At 36.2% G+C, this 22,452-nt stretch overlaps 2 non-coding genes across 2 annotated transcripts; both read right to left on the bottom strand.

Annotated features, from left to right (window-relative positions):
- Positions 1–15,149: 15,149 nt before the first annotated feature.
- TRNAW-CCA (transfer RNA tryptophan (anticodon CCA)) lies at positions 15,150–15,223 on the bottom strand. The gene has a single exon. It is a non-coding gene; the product is annotated as a tRNA-Trp (tRNA).
- Positions 15,224–15,362: 139 nt separating this feature from the next.
- TRNAP-UGG (transfer RNA proline (anticodon UGG)) lies at positions 15,363–15,436 on the bottom strand. The gene has a single exon. It is a non-coding gene; the product is annotated as a tRNA-Pro (tRNA).
- Positions 15,437–22,452: the final 7,016 nt, after the last annotated feature.

Genomic DNA, 22,452 nt, shown 5'->3' with positions numbered 1-22,452 from the left:
ATAGTACAGGCTCCCATAGCAATGACGTATTTTGGTTCAGGCATTTGCTCGTATAATCTCACTAAAGAGGGAGCCATTTTCATTGTTACCGTACCGGCTGTTAAAATTAGGTCTGCTTGCCTAGGACTTGATCTTGGTACCAATCCATAACGATCAAAGTCGAATCGTGAGCCTATTAATGAAGCAAATTCAATGAAACAACAACTGGTACCGTATAGAAGGGGCCATAAACTGGAGAGTCTTGACCAATTCGAAAGATCATTTGGTGTAGTTGAAATAACAGAATTGGAACTTGTTTGGTCAAGTAAGGGAAACTCAATCAAATTCATAACTGTCTCAATAGAATCTTTTCCTTCTTTTTTTTTGTCTAAATATTCAGTTAAGACCATTCCAAGGCTCCTTTTCGCCATGCATAAACTAAACCAACAACTAAGATAAGCACGAAAATCAAAGCTTCGATAAAAACGGATACACCCAATACGTCGAAACTCATTGCCCAAGGGTATAGAAAGACGGTTTCCACATCAAAAACAACAAAAACGAGCGCAAACATATAATAGCGTATTCGGAATTGTACCCAAGCCCCTCCCATGGGTTCTATACCCGATTCATAACTAGAAAGCTTCTCTGGTCCTTCACTAACCGGGGCTAAAAGTCCTGAAATCGAAAATGCCAAAATAGGAATAAGGCTTGCTATTATTAGAAATGTCCAAAAAATATCATATTCGTGAAGCAGAAACATAATGTACTCCCATTAATGTGGAATAGGCGGAACTTAAATTAGTCAATTCAATTCAGCATTGTCAATTTATCCAGAACTTCTCTCTTTTCCTCGGTGAAACAAGAATCTTTTTTGTTCAAACAAAAGCGCTTAGTTTAAGTTTAGCCTTTGTTTCCTCTGTGCTGCATCTTCTTTAAAGATTCATCCAATGGAATCCCAACTCCCTTTCTTTTGGATTTCCATTCTATTTAGATATGGTGTATGTAGATCTAATTCTTATATAAAGAAAACTTTCTCGTTTCACTTTGTCTCGCTTTCTCTAGAATCTCTAGAAAAAAGAATAGCTCTATCCTTTATTTAATATTTAATAATAAAATAATAAGAGACTATTAAATAAAAATGAGAATACTACTAAATTAGAACCTAATTAAGATAGTAGGACTAATCTATGCAGTATAATTAATGAGAAGTAATACTATAAAATAAAAATAAAGAACTCTATTTCAGAACTATGAGACAGAATATTCTGTTTTCTTATTTACTCTTTACTTTATTTTTTCTATTTAAAGTTGATCAATTTACATAATGTATCTATAAACAAAGTAATAAATATACTTAAAACAAAGTAGGAATTCGCAAAATGGATAAAATCATTGCAGTTATTATAGGGAAGTCTAGAGATATCCTATTTGAAGGAGGACGGGATTCAAATCAGGGAAAGGATCCTTTCTTCTATTGATTTGATAGAAATTCGTTTTTCTTTTCCTGTCTGTATGATTTTGATTTTCGATGAATGAGCCTTTGGTAATGCTTTTATCTCTATTCTATGTCGCAGGCGCCTATCCAGTCTATAAACAAATACTAATGAGAAAATGAAAACTATACTAAACTAAAGAAAACATAGGATAGAGATCCTAAAATCTAAAAAAGGGCATATTAGGGCTATACGGATTCGAACCGTAGACCTTCTCGGTAAAACAGATCAAACGGATTATTATCGAAATGATTTGAACTGTTTCAAAGACCCAACATGCATTTTTTTGCATTGGGCTCTTTCATAAACTGATTTAAAGATCAGTTAGTCCACCATAGTTTTTCTTTACGGAAAGATAATGAGATGGCTCCCTGTGCTCTGATTGATTTTTTGTATTATGATCTATCTAGGAGCAATACCAAAGTGTTTCAAAGGAGGATTACCTTGACTTAGGTCTGCCTCCGGTCTAAATTAAATCAACCTAAGTGAAATGGAGTCTCTATCGTTCCACTGCAAGAGTTAACTATGAGACTTCATACACCTTAAAGTTCATAGAACGAAAAGAAGTTTTTTGGAGGCCCTTATCCTCATTACGCCTAGCATTTAGTGGGCTGGATATTTACCTTATCAACTAGCAAATCCATAAGGGTTCTATTTGATTAGGCACCTGAATTGGCACCTGAATCGGACTGAACCGACTGTTTGTCAGGCTACTGTTCTCCTATTCTCTCGAATCTATGAAGTAAGACATTGATTTTGCAATAAGATCGATTATGTTCATTGCATAATAAGCTCCTTTGAAAAGCATTGGCGCACGTGTAAACGAGTTGCTCTACCGAACTGAGCTATAGCCCTTATCAGAGATATCTTAACATATAGATAATTTCTTGTCAAGATGAATATTTTCTAATGCCAGAGGATACCCCTTTGATCTGTATCTGTTTAGTATTTAGTTTAGTATTTAGTATATAACAGACCAATAACAGAGCGGTATTGCTTAGAAAAGGGATTCAATATATAATCGATCGAAGTAATGGGTCTTCCTTTGTGGTGATAAATTGCCTACTTAACTCAGTGGTTAGAGTATTGCTTTCATACGGCGGGAGTCATTGGTTCAAATCCAATAGTAGGTAAGTAGGTAGAAAAATTACTAGATAGCATTGGACTTACTTCGCTTCGCTATCTAATAACTTTTTCTACCCCTCTTCCCTTTTTCTTTGTATCAACTATAAACCACTGGATTGTCTTCAATTGGATGGGGGAATCCAATTGACAGCCTCGATTCGTATCCTAGCTCGTCTGAGAGCGAGCTTCGCTTCAACCAAATCTTTCGTACCCTCAGCTTTACTCAAGTTAGCTTCGGCTATTTCAAGTGCCTTTTGAGCTTCTTCCGGATCAATATCACTACCCAGTTCCGCATCATTTCCTAAAATGATGATCTCATTATTAACTATTCTCGCAAAACCGCTCCACAGAATCGCTGTTAACCATTGGTCGTTGAGGAGGCGTATTCTCAAAGGACCCATATCTACTGCTGTGTTAATGGGGGCGTGGTTTGGTAATACGCCAATTTGGCCACTATTAGTGGATAAAATGATTTCTTTCACTTCACAATCCCAAATAATTCGCTTAGGAGTCAGTACATAAAGATTTAATTTCATTTCTTCGATTTGTTCTCCTCTTCTAAGGTTATAGCTTTCGTGCTAGCTTCATCGATGTTACCCACCAAATAAAAAGCCTGTTCAGGTAGGCCGTCTAATTCTCCGGAAAGGATTAGTTGAAATCCCCTAATAGTTTCCGCAAGAGCAACATACTTTCCTGGAGAACCAGTAAAAACTTCTGCCACAAAGAACGGTTGTGATAAGAAACGCTCAATTTTTCTTGCTCTTGCTACAGTTAAACGATCCTCTTCCGATAATTCATCCAAGCCAAGAATTGCGATAATGTCCTGAAGTTCTTTGTAACGTTGTAAAGTTTCCTTAACTCTTTGCGCAGTTTCATAATGTTCGTTGCCAACGATCCGAGGCTGTAACATAGTCGAGGTTGAATCTAAAGGATCTACTGCTGGATAAATACCCTTGGAAGCTAATCCTCTGGAAAGTACGGTAGTAGCATCCAAATGTGCAAATGTTGTGGCAGGGGCAGGGTCGGTCAAATCGTCTGCAGGTACATAAACTGCTTGAATCGAAGTTATAGATCCCTTTTTAGTAGAAGCAATTCTTTCTTGCAAAGAACCCATTTCTGTACTAAGAGTAGGTTGATAACCCACTGCGGAGGGCATTCTCCCTAATAAAGCGGATACCTCTGATCCTGCTTGAACAAAACGAAAGATATTATCGATAAATAAAAGCACGTCTTGCTTATTAACATCTCGGAAATATTCCGCCATAGTTAGGGCAGTTAAACCAACTCTCATACGAGCTCCCGGTGGTTCATTCATTTGGCCATAGACTAGAGCTACCTTTGATTCCTCAATATTTTTTTCATTACTTACTCCGGATTCCTTCATTTCCATATAAAGATCATTTCCTTCACGAGTCCGTTCCCCTACTCCACCGAATACGGATACGCCCCCATGAGCTTTAGCAATGTTATTGATTAATTCCATGATCAGTACTGTTTTACCTACTCCAGCCCCCCCAAATAGTCCTATTTTTCCTCCACGTCGATAAGGAGCTAAAAGATCGACGACCTTAATACCTGTTTCAAAGATGGATAATTTCGTATCTAACTCGATAAAGGCAGGCGCAGATCTATGAATAGGGAACGTTGCACTACTATCTACAGGACCCAAATTGTCAACAGGCTCCCCAAGAACGTTGAAAATTCGTCCGAGAGTAGCTCCACCGACCGGAACACTGAGAGGAGCTCCCGTGTCAATCACTTCCATTCCTCTCATCAACCCGTCCGTAGCACTCATAGCTACAGCTCTAACTCGATTATTTCCTAATAATTGTTGTACCTCACAAGTCACATTAATTTGCTTATCGGCAGTGTCTCTACTCTGGACTACCAAAGCGTTATAAATATAAGGTAACTTGCCTGGGGGAAAAGTGACATCCAGCACGGGTCCAATAATTTGATCGATACGACCTGTACTTTTTTCTTCAATTGTGGAAACCCCGGGAGGAGAAGTAGTAGGATTGGTTCTCATAATTATCACATAATTAAAAAAAAGGAATTTGTCGAAATTTTTCTTTTTTTATTGTTGAATAATGCCAAATCAAATCAAAAAAAATCCAAAAGTAAAAAGGAAATGAATTAGTTAATTCAATAAGAGAGAAAAGGGGACCAGGACTTGATTTCGTTGCCCAAGCGAATCCCATTCAATCGTTTACTCATGGAATGAGTCCATTGGAAAGTTCAATCAATCTTTTTTTTCATATACATTTTGCCTTTTGTGGAGGATCTGTGCCTACTCTACTTTCCTATCTAGGACTTCGATATACAAAATATATACTACTGTGAAGCATAGATTGCTGTCAACAAAGAATTTTATTAGTATTTAGTTAGGTATTTGCATTCAAAATAAGAAAAGAGAACTATTAAGAACTTGTAAAATAAGGATTAGGAATTAATTTGGGTTGCGCTATATCTATCAAAGAGTATACAATAATTATGGATTTGGTAAATCAAATCCATGGTTTAATAACGAACCGTGTTAACTTACCATAACAACAACTCAATTCCTATCGAATTCCTATATTGGAATTCCTATAGGATAGAACATACACAGGGTGTACGCATTATATATGAATGAAACATATTCATTAACCTAAGCATGCCCTCAATTTTCTTTAATGAGTTGATATTATATTAATTGAATATCCTTTTTGTTTTACGAGATTTTTGCTAAAGTTTCATTTACGCCTAATTAACATCGAGTAGACCCTGTTATTGTGAGAATTCTTAATTCAAGAGTTATAGGGAGGGACTTATGTCACCACAAACAGAAACTAAAGCAGGTGTTGGATTTCAAGCTGGTGTTAAAGATTATAAATTGACTTACTACACCCCAGAGTATGAAACTAAGGATACTGATATCTTGGCAGCATTCCGAGTAAGTCCTCAGCCTGGGGTTCCGCCCGAAGAAGCAGGGGCTGCAGTAGCTGCCGAATCTTCTACTGGTACATGGACAACTGTTTGGACTGATGGACTTACCAGTCTTGATCGTTACAAAGGACGATGCTATCACATCGAGCCTGTTGCTGGGGAAGACAACCAATGGATCTGTTATGTAGCTTATCCATTAGACCTATTTGAAGAGGGTTCCGTTACTAACATGTTTACTTCCATTGTAGGTAACGTATTTGGTTTCAAAGCCCTACGTGCTCTACGTTTGGAGGATCTACGAATTCCCCCTACTTATTCAAAAACTTTCCAAGGCCCGCCTCATGGTATCCAAGTTGAAAGAGATAAGTTGAACAAGTACGGTCGTCCTTTATTGGGATGTACTATTAAACCAAAATTGGGATTATCCGCAAAAAATTATGGTAGAGCGTGTTATGAGTGTCTACGTGGTGGACTTGATTTTACCAAAGATGATGAAAACGTAAACTCACAACCATTTATGCGCTGGAGAGACCGTTTTGTCTTTTGTGCCGAAGCTATTTATAAATCACAGGCCGAAACCGGTGAAATCAAGGGGCATTACTTGAATGCGACTGCGGGTACATGTGAAGAAATGATTAAGAGAGCTGTATTTGCAAGAGAATTAGGGGTTCCTATTGTAATGCATGACTACTTAACTGGGGGATTCACCGCAAATACTACTTTGGCTCATTATTGCCGCGACAATGGCCTACTTCTTCACATTCACCGTGCAATGCATGCAGTTATTGATAGACAGAAAAATCATGGTATGCATTTCCGTGTATTAGCTAAAGCATTGCGTATGTCTGGGGGAGATCATATCCACTCCGGTACAGTAGTAGGTAAGTTAGAAGGGGAACGCGAAATGACTTTAGGTTTTGTTGATTTATTGCGCGATGATTTTATTGAAAAAGATCGTGCTCGCGGTATCTTTTTCACTCAGGACTGGGTATCCATGCCAGGTGTTATACCGGTAGCTTCAGGTGGTATTCATGTTTGGCATATGCCAGCTCTGACCGAAATCTTTGGGGACGATTCTGTATTACAATTTGGTGGAGGAACTTTAGGACATCCTTGGGGAAATGCACCTGGTGCAGCAGCTAATCGAGTGGCTTTAGAAGCCTGTGTACAAGCTCGTAACGAAGGGCGCGATCTTGCTCGCGAAGGTAATGAAATTATCCGAGCAGCTTGCAAATGGAGTCCTGAACTAGCCGCAGCTTGTGAAGTATGGAAGGCGATCAAATTCGAGTTCGAGCCGGTAGATACTATTGATTAACTAGATAAAACTAAAGATAAAGAAGGTATAAATAAAAAAGAAACGAAATAAAAAGAGAAAAAAATCAGTTATGAAATGCAGTAATTCTTCTTTATTCTTCTAATTGATTGCAATTAAACTCGGCTCAATCTTTTTTAGAAAAAAAAGATTGAGCCGAATAAAAATAGATCATGATATGATCATGAGACTTGACAAATTGAGATTCGTCTATTCTATATATCTAGAATATATATATTAAGGTATAATACAATAAAGAAATACAAATAAAATAATAAAATAATAAAATATAGTATTATCATATGATAATGATAATGGAATCAAATACGCAGTATTTACAGAAAAAAGTCTTCGTTTATTGGGAAAGAATCAATATACTTTTAATGTCGAATCGGGATTCACTAAGACAGAAATAAAGCATTGGGTCGAACTCTTCTTTGGTGTTAAGGTGGTAGCTGTGAATAGCCATCGACTACCTGGAAAAGGTAGAAGAATAGGACCTATTCTGGGCCATACAATGCATTACAGACGTATGATCATTACCCTTCAACCGGGTTATTCTATTCCACTTCTAGATAGAGAAAAAAACTAAAGGAGAATGAATGAAAAAAGACATAGTTTGGAAGTTAGACCTTTTTATAGGACTCTCTTTCAATTTCAAAAAAGAGGACGTTTGAAACTTTTAACAGGCGTAATCGTGAGTCAACAAGTGACTCGAACTGTGTGTAAAAAAAGAAGCATTTTTTTTTTTTCAAAATGCTAGAACTAGATAAGGAAGTTTTCTATAACCTTGAGAAAAAGGATAAAAAGGTAGTTTTTTTTTTAGTTTATGACTCCGATCAAGAGCGAGAAATCCTTGATTTGGGATTGGACATAGAACCTGGACCCATCGTAGAGACGTTTAGTTCAAAAGAAAGGATCGTATCCTGATGGTAAGAATTATACTTTCGTGGAAATACAGCGCTATAGACTTCAATGCGGTAGAGTAGACGTTTTGTTTCTAATTTTTCTGGACCAAACCTCCGCTCCGACCCAACGATACAATGAATTTTTTCTGTTCATATTCATAAATAAAAAAGATTCGGAATCGCAATGCTACTATATGCGTCCAGAGGAGTATTTGGAATAATATTCTTCTATAATCCATTATTGCGGGGGGTCTTACTAACAGGGCTTCGCTGCACGGGACAGGTCTTCGTCGAAAAGCTAACTCCACCCGGCATTTTCATACCCTTTCTTTGGGTGGTATATCGCCTTTTAAAGTCTAAGAGGGTAGTAGGGGATCTATAGTAGGTAAGATAATTTGCCCTTTGATTTTGATTGAATATACTATTTTTCCGCCTTTACCACGCATTATTGTATGCGCTTCTAGAGAAGTATGTATGCAGGAAGTAAATTCTAACCGCTTTCTTTTGAATCCAATTTCAAATTAGATTAGAAAGATAGAAAGGCCATGAGGATGGGAAAATCAAAATAAAATCTTTTTAATTAGTTCTCCTTTTTTGGAATTTTCTTATTATCCTTTCATTTTTTTTACAGAATATTTTTCAAACTAAAAATAAAAAATACAATACAATAGTCAATATTCCTTATAATAGATATACTTAATTATATCATAAGAATCTTAAGATATTTTTCGACTAGATAGAAATAGTAAATTTGAATTGAGACACCTATTCCATGACGGATTTAAACTTACCTTCTATTTTCGTGCCTTTAGTAGGCTTAGTATTTCCGGCAATTGCAATGACTTCTTTATTTCTTTATGTGCAAAAAAATAAGATTGTCTAGTATTTTTTAGTGTAAGTAATATAATATGGTAGGGTATGTGGCTTTTTCTACACACACTTTCTACACACAAATGAAAAACGGTTATGGATGCGGATATAGGCTACGAGCATAAATGCATGAATATGCAGAGCCAGGTATAGCGAGTTTTATTTTATTTATTTTAATTGAATCAACGAATATTTTTTGAATAGAAAGTCAATGTATCTAACCTATTATTTCACAGGAGTACTAGTTGCTGAAGGCGATTTCAGAATCAAAAAAAGTAAAGTCAAAATTATTTAGCTTATTCTCTCAATTTCAATCGACCGCTGCTGGATTTAGTATATCTAATATGAATTGGCGATCAGAACACATATGGGTAGAACTTCTAAAAGGTTCTCGAAAAAGGGGTAATTTTTTCTGGGCCTGTATTCTTTTTCTAGGTTCACTAGGATTCTTATCGGTTGGGATTTCCAGTTATCTTGGTAAGAATATTATATCTATACTTCCATCTCAAGAAATTCTTTTTTTTCCGCAGGGGGTCGTGATGTCTTTCTACGGAATCGCAGGCCTATTCATTAGCTCCTACTTGTGGTGTACTATTTTGTGGAATGTAGGTAGTGGTTATGACCGATTCGATAGAAAAGAGGGAATAGTGTGCATTTTTGTTGGGGATTCCCTGGAATAAAACGTCGCGTCTTCCTTCGATTCCTTATGCGGGATATCCAATCAATTAGAATTCAGGTTAAAGAGGGTCTTTATCCTCGTCGTATTCTTTATATGGAAATCCGGGGCCAGGGGATCATTCCCTTGACTCGTACTGATGATAAATTTTTTACTCCACGAGAAATTGAACAAAAAGCTGCCGAATTGGCCTATTTCTTGCGCGTACCAATTGAAGTATTTTGAGGTATCTTTTTTGAACTGAGTTGAATGAAGAAAAGAAGAATTGGAAGAAGAAAAGTTTTCTCAACACAGGGAGGAAGTCCCTTCTAAATTGGATTTGTTATTGTAAGGGGATTTTTAAGTATTTATCTAAAGGAAGGAACAAACGAGGATAAGAGAAATTTGCTTTTAATTTTTTTTTATCCAAGTTAGATATATCGCATACTATTCTTCCTTTTTCATCCGAAAGGGCTTTTTTTTTATTCTATTTCACTATTTCATTCCATCTAGATCTAAGAAAGAACCCAATGCACTGAAATTCCACTAATAACTAATATACAAAAAAGAAGAATAGATACAGGGTATCAAACCTATAGAGTTTTTGCTTCAAAGAAATAGAAATATCATGAAATAGAAATATCATCATATAGAGTCAGGGAATGGAATAGAGTCAGCGAATGAAGCATATTCATTAACAACTCCATTTACAGATCAAAAATGAAAAAAAAGAAAGCATTGCCTTCTTTACTATATCTTGTATTTATCGTACTTTTGCCTTGGGGGGTCTCTTCCTCATTTAACAAATGTCTGGAACTTTGGATTAAGAATTGGTGGAATACCAGGCAATCCGAAACTCTCTTAACTGATATTCAAGAGAAAAGGATTCTAGAAAGATTCATAGAATTAGAAGAACTTTCTCTCTTGGACGAGATGATAAAAGGGAAACTAAAGACACATGTACAAAAACCTCCTACAGGAATACACAAGGAAATAATACAATGGGTCAAAATAAATAATGAGGATCATCTCCATACCATTTTGCATTTCTCGACAAATATAATCTGTTTGGCTATTCTAAGTGGTTCTTTTTTTCTGGGTAAAGAGGAACTTGTCATTTTGAATTCTTGGGTTCAGGAATTCTTCTATAATTTAAATGACTCAATAAAAGCTTTTTTTATTCTTTTAGTTACTGATTTTTTTGTTGGATTTCACTCCACCCGTGGTTGGGAACTAGTAATTCGTTGGGTCTACAACGATTTTGGATGGGCTCCTAACGAGCTTATTTTCACTATTTTTGTTTGTAGTTTTCCAGTAATTCTAGATACATGTTTGAAATTTTGGGTCTTTTTTTGTTTAAATCGTCTATCTCCTTCGCTTGTAGTCATTTATCATTCAATTAGTGAAGCATAAATTCATTTGATCTCCCGATATTAATATTAATCAAATTAGCAAGCATCTTTTTTTAGAAAGAAAGCCCTTTTCCATTTTAGCAAAATTCTTTCTATTTATACCTACTTTAAGGTATTCATCATTGCAGTACAACTGTTGCAGTAGAATGACAACAGATTCGTGTATAGGGAACTAGATTAGCTTAGCTACCTATCTAATTTATTGTAGAAATTCTGGGATCTGCGATTGGACATGGAAAATAGAAATACTTTTTCTTGGGTAAAGGAACAGATAACTCGATCGATTTCTGTATCGATCATGATATACGTAATAACTCGGACATCTATTTCAAATGCATATCCCATTTTTGCGCAGCAGGGTTATGAAAACCCACGAGAAGCAACTGGACGAATTGTATGTGCCAATTGCCATTTAGCTAGCAAGCCCGTCGATATTGAAGTTCCCCAAGCTGTGCTTCCCGATACTGTATTTGAAGCAGTTCTTCGAATTCCTTATGATATGCAATTGAAACAAGTTCTTGCTAATGGAAAAAAGGGAGGGTTGAATGTAGGTGCTGTTCTTATTTTGCCCGAGGGATTCGAATTAGCGCCGCCCGATCGTATTTCCCCTGAGTTAAAAGAAAAGATAGGAAATCTTGCTTTTCAGAGTTATCGTCCCGATAAAAAAAACATTCTTGTGATAGGCCCTGTTCCCGGTAAGAAATATAGTGAAATTGTCTTTCCCATTCTTTCCCCTGATCCTGCTACGAAGAAAGATGCTCATTTCTTAAAATATCCCATATATGTAGGGGGAAACCGAGGAAGAGGACAGATCTATCCTGATGGTAGCAAGAGTAACAATACAGTCTATAATGCTACGTCAACAGGTATAGTAAGAAAAATACTACGTAAAGAAAAGGGGGGGTATGAAATATCCATAGTTGATGCATCAGATGGACGCCAAGTGATTGATATTATACCTCCCGGACCAGAACTTCTTGTTTCAGAGGGGGAATCCATCAAGCTTGATCAACCATTAACAAGCAATCCTAATGTGGGAGGTTTTGGTCAGGGGGACGCAGAAATCGTGCTTCAGGATCCATTACGTGTCCAAGGCCTTTTGTTCTTCTTCGCATCCGTTATTTTGGCACAAGTTTTTTTGGTTCTCAAAAAGAAACAGTTTGAAAAGGTTCAATTGTACGAAATGAATTTCTAGGTCCCGGGATTTCTTACCATCAAGTTGGTAAAAAGCCTCGATTTATTGGCAATTGCTAGAATTATCTATGATCTATTTTGGAAATCCTTTTTTTGTTTAGACTGCTTTTTGTTTATGAGATGTCTGGAATTCCTTATTTATATCCCATGCAAAAGAAGAGAATCCAAGGCAAAGGCGAGAACAATCAAATTAAAATTTCTTCTTTTTCGGAGGGATTGCAGGTCTTCTTAATCGTCTATTCGGCACAAGAAAAAGCCTTTTTCTTGTGCCGATTCTTCTTGTATCAAAATAAGAATCCTTTTTCTTCCTAATTCGTCAAAGATTACTATTTCTTCTTTATTCGGGTCTGTCTCTTGGACCTCTTTTTCTTTTGCTTAGGTTTAGCCGAGGTAGTGGACAAACAGAGGGGAAGAAAATATGGCGGGGGAAAAATTTCTTGTGATTGTGAGCAAATTGCTTGGCTTGTTTAATTAAGTTCAACTTCAAATTTACAGAAATTTTGCAAAAAAAAAGTAAACTCTTCCATTGAAGGTTTTTTTATTTTTAGGCTAGTTGAATAGTTTTGATTAAGGTTTTATTAGTTTATTACTCGAAACTAAATCAAGGATTTTCAGGATACTTCCTTCGTGGAATAAGATATTGGATCCTCGAGTGATCTCTTTTTCTTGTTGCTTCATAAGAGTGAATCGAATAGATTCAATTCGCGTTATAAGAGTAAAATAAAAATTCCGCGGGTCCTTTCCGCTCTAATCAGATAAAGGGGGGTAAGGACCCGCTAAGCTCCTACTTTTTCATGTTTACAATCTGGTCCCTCCGATTACTATAGAGATGAACCCAATCCAGAATATGAACCATAAAAGAAAACACCTACTAAACCAATCACAGCAATACCAGCTACAGTACCTATCAGCCAAAGAGGAATTCTTCCAGTAGTATCGGCCATTTCCCCTACTTTCCTCCACATTTTATCAATTGGTCATGCTAGAGACAAAAACAGTCATGGGTAGTTATAAGGATGGTATCCTTCCAAATGGGATAAGAGAATTCTTATTAGTCTCTTTCTTTCTCTCAATTGAAGAAGTAATTGGAAAATAAAACAGCAAGTACAAAAATGAGTAATAAACCCCAGTATAGACTGGTACGATTCAATTCAACATTTTGTTCATTCGGGTTTGATTGTGTCATAGTTCTATAGTTGGAATTTGTTTTATCGTTGGATGAACTGCATTGCTGATATTGATCCCAAGAAAAAAACAGTAGGTACAGCTAGTCCGTGAATAGCCAGCCATCGCACTGTAAAAATAGGATAGGTTCGATCTATGGTCATTGAGGGCCTCCTAAAAGGATCTACTAAATTCATCGAGTTGTTCTAAAGAATCAAAACGGTCGGTTATTAACGGAATTCCTTGTCGGCTTTCCGTGAAATACTCGTTTGGCCTAGGACTTCCAAACACGTCATAAGCTAAACCCGTACTGACAAATAACCAACCCGCAATGAATAGGGAAGGTATAGTAATGCTATGAATAACCCAGTATCGAATACTGGTAATAATATCAGCAAAAGAACGTTCTCCCGTGCTTCCAGACATGCTGAACTCCCAAAATTTTTGTACATTCAAAAAAGGAATTGATTCCGTAAAAGATGGGATCGACCAGTAAATAGAAAATTACTGATATTTCATCCTTGTGAGATTGTCAATTTTGTACCAAAGGTGTATTTTGAGTATACCGAATTAGTATAGCTATCCTTCCTATGGCACAGCAATCTGGTTTTGCCTGGTTCCGAAACATAATTACTTTTTTATTTTTTTTTTGTCTATAGGTAAGCTATATGTTATTCAAGGCATCAATAGAAAACCCCATTTTTGTAGGTTCTACTTACTTTTCATTGGCTTCGGAATAATAGAGTAATTCGGAATAGCAGCCAAAATCTTGGGAAAATCTAAGTTAATGATCAATAGGTTTGGATAAATAATTTAGGAAGGATATTCTCATACTGACACAATACAAGGACAAGTATATGTGAAATCTATCCTTTCATAATTCGTAATTCATCCTTGTATTGTTTGTTGGATTAGGTCTAACTTTCTTGACCAAACTGCGAGCGCGGAACTTTACGAGATGAAATAGGGAAAGACAGAAGATAGAATAGAACTTAAAAGGATAATTGAAGTGACTCGTCTTCGAATCTACTTTGGTTGGAGTTCGAAAAAGGAATAAAAATAAAGTAAATTCAAGGAAGAGCTTTCTTTTTTTTTTTTTTTTAACAGCCCCTTGGCAGGTCGTGGAATGCTTTTGTTCTCCTCTTATTCCATATGGAATACAATCAGTTAAAATAAGAAGGAATAGGGGAATATTCGATCGTTCACTCCAAAAAGAGGGTCCTATTGAAAAAGAAATTATCCAAAATAGAAAGAAGTTTTTTTTTTCAAATTCAATTGTTTATTTATCTCTTATTCAAAAATTTCCCTGAAAATTGAATTTCTTTTTTTCATTCAATGGGGTTAGATGATCTAGTTCTTAATATTATTACTTTACTCAATTGACAAATTCCACAACAAATCTCTTGATTCGGAATTAGGGACTCATGTATCATCTGATGAATCCACTTTCTTTTACACTTCTGTATCTTACTCTATCTTGTTTTTTAGTATTATCTAAAATAACTGATGAATTATGAATTTTCCATAACTTAGGTAAATGCTTTACCAACATATGTAGTGTAGTAAAAAAAAATAAATGGAATTTAACTCTTTCATGCTTACTTTAACTAGTTATTTTGGTTTTCTACTGGCTGCTTTAACTATAACCCCAGCTCTATTTATTGGCTTGAACAAGATACGCCTTATTTGAATTGACTGAATAATTATAATTCAGAAAAGAAAAATCTTTCTTTGGGATTCCTGGCATTCTACGACTCTTTTCCAGACTAATTAGGAATTCTTTTCTTGGTCATTGAGATTCGTGGATAATTTAGAGTACTATTTAGGGATAGATCGTACCTCTTTTTTTATCCCCTCGAACAAATCGAAATGATTGAAGTTTTTCTATTTGGAATCGTCTTAGGCCTAATTCCTATTACTTTAGCGGGATTATTCGTGACTGCGTATTTGCAATACAGGCGTGGGGATCAGTTGGATCTTTGATTGAGTCATTTTTTTTTTTTGATTGACCTCCTCCAGACCAGAGAGGAGGTCAAATTGAAATTGGAGTTACAATTCAATTTTGTTAAGTTATTTTACTCTGCTTCGACATAAAATAGATGGAATCACGCTCTGTAGGATTTGAACCTACGACATCGGGTTTTGGAGACCCGCGTTCTACCGAACTGAACTAAGAGCGCTTTCATTCATTCAAAAAGAAAATCTTTTTCTATTCCTAATGTATCTCACGTACGTATAGTCTCCACAAATTCAAGTTATACCCACTTTACTTTAATTGATCTCGTCGCTACTGCCTATAAAGAAGAAAGAAGTAATAGGTAGGGATGACAGGATTTGAACCTGTGACATTTTGTACCCAAAACAAACGCGCTACCAAGCTGCGCTACATCCCTTTTCCAAATTAAATTGTTGTACAATGCCATTGTACACAATTCCTGTCTTCTTTTCCACATCATAATTTTCTTCTTCTTTCTTTCTCTATCTATATATAGAACCCTCGTGTCATTTCTTCTTTTTGGTCTCATATAATTAAGGAATTATATACATATAAAATCCAATATAATTTCGCCTATAAAAGAAGGATTACTTTTCCTTGGTAATATATAGGAAGAAGGGGTCATCTTTTTCTTTTTTAGGGATAGGAAAATTTCGTCGATATGGTTCATTTTATATATAGCATAACAATCTTGGGCAAGAGTTTATGATCATATATGTATTCCAACAAGGAAGGAGGATTTTCAATGCGGGATATAAAAACATATCTCTCTGTAGCACCCGTGCTAAGTACTCTATGGTTTGGTGCTTTAGCAGGTTTATTGATAGAAATTAATCGTTTATTCCCAGATGCTTTGTCATTCCCTTTTTTTTAATTCTAGTTATTGCTATGGGAGGGATAGATTTCTTCGTGATATGACAAAATTTGATCCTTTTCAATCTTTTTTTAGTATCGGAAGGAAAAAGAAAGAAAAGATGGATTGGGTTGAACCTCAGAGTCATTAAAAATTTGGTAAACCCCATTTTTGAAAATAGAAATTCAATTTAAAGGGGTACCCAAGCTAAATAAGGCCTCAGAAATCAGAGCATAGAAAAGGCGGGGCTGGCTAATTAAATGAAAGGATTTCGAACCAAAATCTTTGCTAATTCGACAAGGATTGTATTCTTTAATTATTTCTCTATTTTTTATTACTTAATTAAAGAATAAAAAAAAATTATTCTAATGAATTTTATTCTTCTTCTTCGGATTCAAAATAGAAGAATAAAAGAATAAGTAGAAGAATTAAGTTAAGTCAATCCAAAAAGAAAAGGAGGTTCATGGCCAAGGGAAAAGATGTTAGAATCAGAGTTATTTTGGAATGCATCAGTTGTGTTCGAAAAGGTGCCAATGAGGAATCGACGGGGATTTCTAGATATAGTACTCAAAAGAATCGCCACAATACACCCGGACAATTAGAATTCAAAAAATTTTGTCGTTATTGTCGCAAGCATACGACTCATCACGAAATAAAGAAATAGGAACATCGTGTGTTTGATCTTTCCAAACAACAGAAAGAGTAAGAACTTCATATTTAATATATAAAGAAAACATAGTATAGAATACAAAATACAAATCAACTCATCTGATTTCCGGTAGATATTATTTCATATGTATAGAGGGTATTCATATACTATAATATGAATCAAATAAGATATGGATCAAAGAAAAACTACTTCTTCTGGATCCTAAATTAATAAAATAAAGAAGTGAATTTTCAAATTTTCAAATTTTAAATAAGGAATAAATCATGTATACATCTAAACAACCTTTTCTTAAATCTAAGCAACCCTTTAGTAAATCCAAGCAAACTTTTAATAAATCCAAGCAACCCTTTCGTAAATCCAAGCAAACTTTTCGTAAATTCAAGCAACCTTTTCGTAAATCTAAACAACCTTTTCGTAGGCGTCCCCGGATTGGCCCGGGAGATCGAATTGATTATAGAAACATGAGTTTAATTAATAGATTTATTAGTGAACAAGGAAAAATATTATCGAGACGAATAAATAGATTAACCTTGAAACAACAACGATTAATTACTCTTGCTATAAAACAGGCTCGTATTTTATCTTTCTTACCGTTTCGTAACTATGAGAACGAAAAGCAATTTCAAGCCCAGTCAATTTCAATAATTACAGGTTCTAGACCCAGAAAAAATAGACATATTCCTCAATTAACGCAAAAGTACAATTCCAATCGAAACTTAAGAAACAACAACCAAAATTTAAGAAACAACAACCGGAACTTAAGTTCCGATTGTTGATGTTTTATTCGAATTCGAAAGGGCCAGACCTATATATACTTATAAAGAAAGTAATCCAGCTCGTTGATTCCTACCACTTAATCTTAATTTATTGTATCTTCCCGGAGTTCCCTCTCCGGGAATTCATCTTTTATTATTCCAGTATATTACTTTATTTATACCTTTAATTGATGATCTTTATTTTATTGGAAATCGTGTAAAGATTATTTGGATTTGATACAGCTACTTGTGCAAGCATTTTACGATTAAGAATCAATTTCTTCTTGTACAGGTTGTGTATTAATTTACTATAACTATCGAATACTTTATATACCCGCGTTGCTGCGTTTATCCGAGTGATCCACAAACGACGAAAATCCCTCTTTTGCCTACCTCTATCTCGATGAGAGGAAACAAAAGCTCTTTTTACCTGTTGGGTAATCATTCGATTAAGTCTTAAATGAGCCCCTCTAAAGTTTGAGGCAAATGAACGCATTTTTGTTCGTCGTCTCCGGGCTATATATCCTCGCGGAACTCTGGTCATTGAATCAAATTAACCTTAATGAATAACTAATGATTTCTCTTCTTTTAGCCACCCTTTTTCTCATTAATAACAAAACTAATTATTCCGATATATAAAATATTAATTCCAATGGCTTTTGCTATAGTAACCTTCCCAACCACGATTTTTTATTCCACTCCGTTCAGTTATTTCTATACGAAATAACAAATTCATTCTAATAATACTAAAAAAAATAGTGGGTTCCATCGTTTCTATGGTTCCCTTTTAAACGGTGAGGCCCTCTCTATACACCGGAGCCCTTTCTTTCATCAAAAGGTATTGCGAACTTGTATAGTCCACATTCTTTGGCTCTACCTATCCATTATAGAGTAAATAGCTCTTTTCACAATAAGAGTTATCCATACAGTGACGGTATTTAATTATGAAAGTTGGCTAAGTAGCTGACCCTGTTAGTCCGTTCTTTTAAGATAAAGGAGCATAAGCCTTTTTCTTTTTATTACTATTTCCTCCGCTTAATGGATAACCATTTGCTACCAATGGGAGAATTGCTTCTTATTTCCAATTTAGATAATTGGATTTGCACCAAAGGAAACCATAAATTCCATATACCATAGAAATCTAGGATAGAGAAGCTATATCCTATTCATTGGTACTAATCATGGATACTTCAATTTTTTTTATATTTGTTTGAAGTCATGATCTGAACGAGTCGCACATACACCCTAGCACATGTTCCTCGACGCTGAGGGCATCCTTTAAGCGCGGCCGTTTTTCGAGCATTTCGTATTGGCTGTCTTGCGTTTCTAATAAGTTGTTTAACCGTCGGCATGTTGTATGTATATAGAAAAAAATGGATTGGTTTAGATCCATCTTAACCTGATGATTGCTCATCATGAAGTCTTTCTATTTTCTATTAAATCGAGGAAAACACGAATTTAGCTGTGAAATAACTTTACAAGAAATCCGGACACTACCAATCCTTAAACATTTCTGGAAACCACACTGGATCAGTATCGCAGTGCTTGTCAATCATTTCATCCCCTACAATATCGACAAGTCCATAAGCTTTGGCTTCGTCTGCTGACATAAAAACATCCCTTTCCATGTCTTCGGATACAACCCAAAAAGGCTTGCCTGTTCTTACTGCATAAACCCTTGTGATCATTTCGCGAACTTTGTGTAACTCTTCTACTTCTAGTAAAAATTCTGGTGTCCTTGCCCGATAATAAGCACTAGCAGGTTGGTGAAGCATAATCCTCGCGTGAGGGAATGCTATACGCTTGGTGGGTTCTCCTCCAAGCAGAATGAAGGACGCCATGGAGGCGGCTATTCCGAGGCATATTGTATATATATCTGGTGTCACCGTTTGCATCGTATCAAAAATAGCCATTCCTGAGATTAGCCACCCGCCTGGGGAGTTTATAAACAAAAAAATATCACTAATTCCATCTTCTATACTCAGATATACCATGAGACCTGTAATATGATTCGTGATCTCGCAACGAATCTCTTGACCTAAAAAAAGTGTCCTTTCTCGATACATAACATTGTATAAGTCAACCCAAGTCGCTTCTTCATCTCCAGGAATCCGGTAAGGTACTTTTGGAACACCAATGGGCATATTAGATTAATATTATTAAATTTAAGTAAGAAAACCACACTTTAATATGGAAACGTAAGAATGGAACAGAAAGAAAGAATCCGCAGTTTATTGTCTTAATTTTTATTCTTATTCTATATGAATATTATAGATTCTATTAATACGTAGATTGAAAGGTTATACATATAAGGAATGTAAGACAGATTGAATAAAGAAAAGGGAATGGGTGATTTGAATGCTAAACAAAGAGGGGTAGCGATCTATTCTTCGTTTTTTCCAAATTGGCCAAGTTACCCATTGCATATTGGCACTTATCGAGTATAGAATAGATCTGCTTCTCTTTCTTCTTATGAACAGAATTGGCTTCTTATTTTTAATGGAATGAAATAAATATTCGCGCTTTCTGACACAGAATCCCCTAGAAGGGTTAGGTACATAGGATATGGATAGTCTTTTTCAATGCGATAAAATAAAGCGACATCGTGTCTATTTTTCTTTGCTAAAGGGGTATTTCCATGGGTTTGCCTTGGTATCGTGTTCATACTGTCGTATTGAATGATCCGGGTCGATTGCTTGCGGTGCATATAATGCACACAGCTCTAGTTTCTGGTTGGGCTGGCTCAATGGCTTTATACGAATTAGCAGTTTTTGATCCCTCTGATCCTGTTCTGGATCCAATGTGGAGACAAGGTATGTTCGTAATTCCCTTCATGACTCGTTTAGGAATAACGGATTCGTGGGGTGGTTGGAGTATTTCAGGAGGAACTGTAACAAATCCGGGTATTTGGAGTTATGAAGGTGTGGCAGGTACGCATATTGTGTTTTCTGGCTTGTGTTTCTTGGCAGCGATCTGGCATTGGGTATATTGGGACCTAGAAATATTCTCTGATGAGCGGACGGGAAAACCCTCTTTGGATTTGCCCAAGATCTTTGGAATTCATTTATTTCTTGCAGGGGTGGCTTGCTTTGGCTTTGGGGCATTTCATGTAACGGGTTTGTATGGTCCTGGGATATGGGTATCCGATCCTTATGGACTAACTGGAAAAGTACAAGCTGTAAATCCAGCGTGGGGTGCAGAAGGTTTTGATCCTTTTGTTCCGGGGGGAATAGCTTCTCATCATATTGCTGCGGGTACATTGGGTATATTAGCGGGCTTATTCCATCTTAGTGTCCGTCCGCCTCAACGTCTATATAAAGGATTACGTATGGGCAATATTGAAACTGTACTTTCCAGTAGTATCGCTGCTGTTTTTTTTGCAGCTTTCGTAGTTGCTGGAACTATGTGGTATGGGTCAGCAACGACCCCAATCGAATTATTTGGGCCTACTCGTTATCAGTGGGATCAGGGATACTTTCAGCAAGAAATATATCGAAGAGTTAGCAATGGTTTAGCCGAAAATCTTAGTTTATCAGAAGCTTGGTCTAAAATTCCCGAAAAATTAGCCTTTTATGATTATATTGGTAATAATCCGGCAAAAGGGGGATTATTCAGAGCAGGCTCAATGGACAATGGGGATGGAATAGCTGTTGGATGGTTAGGACATCCCGTCTTTAGAGATAAAGAAGGACGTGAGCTTTTTGTACGCCGTATGCCTACTTTTTTTGAAACATTTCCGGTTGTTTTGGTAGATGAGGAGGGAATTGTTAGAGCAGACGTTCCTTTTAGAAGAGCAGAATCCAAATATAGTGTTGAACAAGTAGGTGTAACGGTGGAGTTCTATGGTGGCGAACTTAATGGAGTAAGTTATTCTGATCCTGCTACTGTAAAAAAATATGCGAGGCGTTCTCAATTAGGGGAAATTTTTGAATTAGACCGGGCTACTTTGAAATCTGATGGTGTTTTTCGCAGCAGTCCAAGGGGTTGGTTCACTTTTGGTCATGCTACCTTTGCTTTGCTCTTCTTTTTCGGACACATTTGGCATGGCGCTAGAACATTGTTCCGAGATGTTTTTGCTGGTATTGATCCAGATTTGGATGCTCAAGTGGAATTTGGAACATTCCAAAAAGTGGGAGATCCAACTACAAGGAAACAGGCAGTTTGATACACATTGTTATAGTATCTTTCACCTCTCTTTTTTGATTTGACATGGGAAACATCTCCCATCCTTTCTTTGACTCTTTTTCTTTCTTTATATGGGAAATTATCCCAAATGACAAATGAATAGGTGTGGAAGTTATAATTGTAAATAAACCAGGATCGAATCTATGGAAGCATTGGTTTATACGTTCCTTTTAGTTTCGACTTTAGGGATAATTTTTTTCGCTATCTTCTTCCGAGAACCACCTAAGGTTCCACCAACTCCAACTAAAAGAATAAAATAATTTCATTTAAGTAAGAAGTCCCCCTATCTGGGAGACTTCTTACTTAAATTAGTCTCCGTGTTCTTCGAATGGATCTCTTAATTGTTGAGAGGGTTGCCCAAACGCGGTATATAAGGCATACCCAGTAAAGCTTACAAGTAAACCAGATATGGAGATGGCGACTAAAGTTGCTGTTTCCATTTTTATAGAATTTCAAGATTACAATGGATCTACGAAAAGATCGTGTATTTACAACTACAACGGAATAGTATACAAAGTCAACACCAATGATTAAATAGAATTTATGGCTACACAAACCGTTGAAGATAGTTCTAAACCTAGGCCAAAACGAACTGGTGCAGGTAGTTTACTGAAACCCTTGAATTCGGAATATGGGAAAGTCGCCCCGGGTTGGGGGACTACTCCTTTTATGGGGATCGCAATGGCTTTATTCGCTATATTCCTATCTATCATTTTAGAAATTTATAATTCTTCCGTTTTACTGGACGGAATTTTAACCAATTAGGTTTCTACTAACTAAAACTAGGAAGTCAGAGTTTTTCCATCCAAAAAAGCCTTTCTAGTTTAAGATCTACATTTCTAGATATTATGGTAGTTCGACCGCGGAATTTTTTTGTTTCGGTATCTCTGGAATATGAGTGTGTGACTTGTTAGAATTGATCCTATTGATAATACATAGAAAGGGCCTGT

The sequence above is a fragment of the Triticum urartu genome, unplaced genomic scaffold (assembly GCF_056163025.1).
Source record: "Triticum urartu cultivar PI428250 unplaced genomic scaffold, HENAU_Tu73 scaffold2, whole genome shotgun sequence".
Lineage (NCBI taxonomy): Eukaryota > Viridiplantae > Streptophyta > Magnoliopsida > Poales > Poaceae > Triticum > Triticum urartu.
This window is presented reverse-complemented; position numbering and strand designations above follow the sequence as displayed.